This window comes from Pelodiscus sinensis, chromosome 30 (assembly GCF_049634645.1).
Source record: "Pelodiscus sinensis isolate JC-2024 chromosome 30, ASM4963464v1, whole genome shotgun sequence".
Lineage (NCBI taxonomy): Eukaryota > Metazoa > Chordata > Testudines > Trionychidae > Pelodiscus > Pelodiscus sinensis.
The window spans coordinates 4,685,005-4,686,660 of record NC_134740.1 but is presented as its reverse complement, the minus strand read 5'-3'; the positions used below and the strand labels follow the sequence as shown (position 1 = coordinate 4,686,660).

General features: G+C 55.9%; 1 non-coding gene across 1 annotated transcript; it reads left to right on the top strand.

Moving 5' to 3' along the window:
• The first annotated feature begins 776 nt into the window (after nucleotides 1-776).
• LOC142821413 (U4 spliceosomal RNA) lies at nucleotides 777-917 on the top strand. The gene has a single exon (XR_012898187.1). It is a non-coding gene; the product is annotated as a U4 spliceosomal RNA (small nuclear RNA).
• The last annotated feature ends 739 nt before the right edge of the window (nucleotides 918-1,656 follow it).

Genomic DNA, 1,656 nt, shown 5'->3' with positions numbered 1-1,656 from the left:
TGTCGCTGCTTCTCGGGGTGACGCGCTGTCCTGGGGCTTCCCCACAATCACACGATGAGGATCGGCCCCTGCTGCGTTTGTCACCGCCCGGGCGCCTCCCCTCGGAAGCGTCCAGCCCCTGCGCGATGGCTTCCCACAGGCAGGCGGAGCAATGTCCTGCGCTGCGCTGGGGCAGCGACCCCCGGGGACAGCTGCTGTGTGTGTAAATGGCGCCCCCCTCTAGGGGGTGTTTCCCCTTCCCCCACTGCAGGGGCCGATCCGCACGTGCTGTCAGTCTCCGGGCGGCTCGGAGTGGCCCAGCGCCCTGTGATTTTCTGCTCCCATATCCCGTGCCAGGCTGAGCACAAGGCATTGATGCCCCAGAGGCGACTGTTCTGAGCACGCGCCGTGGGGGCTGATTTCCGTCCATGTCGAACTGCTGGGAAAATCTGGCGGGAATTACCCAGCAGCCCCCACGTGGTGTTGTGATTTCCAGGCATTTCATCTGCAACCAGACGTTCAGTGACAGCCTCTCCCGCCCCCACCCCTCCCTCCTGGTGACGTCAGTCTCACATTTCCATCGCGCTCCCAGAGGCCTCTGCGGTCAGCTGAGGGTTCTGAGCCGCACAGAAGCGCTGAACCCCGCAAGTCCGCTGGGTCCGGCTGGGCTGCCGGGGCTCCGGAGGCAGAGGTGCTGGGGCACTTCGTACCCGGCTTCCCGCCACGGTACCGGGCCTCGCCCTAAGCTGGGAGCCCGTGGCCAGCCCGGGGTGACGGCGCCGGGGGAGTGTTTCATTATCTTTGCGCAGTGGCAATATCGTAGCCGATGAGGTTAATCCGAGGCGCGATTATTGCTAATTGAAAACTTTTCCCAATACCCCGCCGTGCTGACTTGAAATACAGTCGGGATCGGCAATTTTTGGTGGTCTCTGCGGAGGCTGCACAACTTTGTTCAATAAAAGAAAGAAATGGTGTTTTCCGTGTTTCTACCAGTATTAATTATTTAATGTAGAGCTTTGTACTGAAAGTTCCAAGCAACCTTTCATTTTTGTTGTTCTGTAGAAACTCAGGTTTTCCGGGGTGTTATAAACCGTTTCCTGTGACAAATGGCCTTTCATTTTATACTGGTTTATTCTTTTATTGCTACATCCAGGTCATGGTTAAAGATAATAAAAACCACCAGACTCAGAATAAATCCCTGGGGAGCCCCACTAAAGATCTCCTTCCAATGGCTACTTTCCCCTAACACTAAACAACTCAGCAGTTGCCATGTTATCTGAGGCACCACGGTCATGTCATGTCCTACCAAGATTTTTCCTAAACGTTGTCAAAATCAGTTTTTTGAAAGTAGGAATAAGAAATCCTCAGGAAAAGGGCTCTCCCCTCTTTTCCCTGTTTACGTAGAACAGACCCCTGTGGGTCCCAGTGCATTTCGCAGGGACTGCTGTCCCTCGCCTCTGTCTGGGCAGACTAAGTCCGTTTCCTTGCTGGTTAAACCCGGCACTGAAACTCTGATCTCTCATGGCTGAGTCTGCAGACACGAACGTGTGGAGCGGGATGGGACGGTCACAAGACCAGGTGTCGGAGAGGACGGATGAACTCTGCTCCCAAGCAAAGCACACGGGCAGCCTCGGCAATTGACGCGAGGAGTGAGGGTGAGATGGTTCTCCGCCCCTC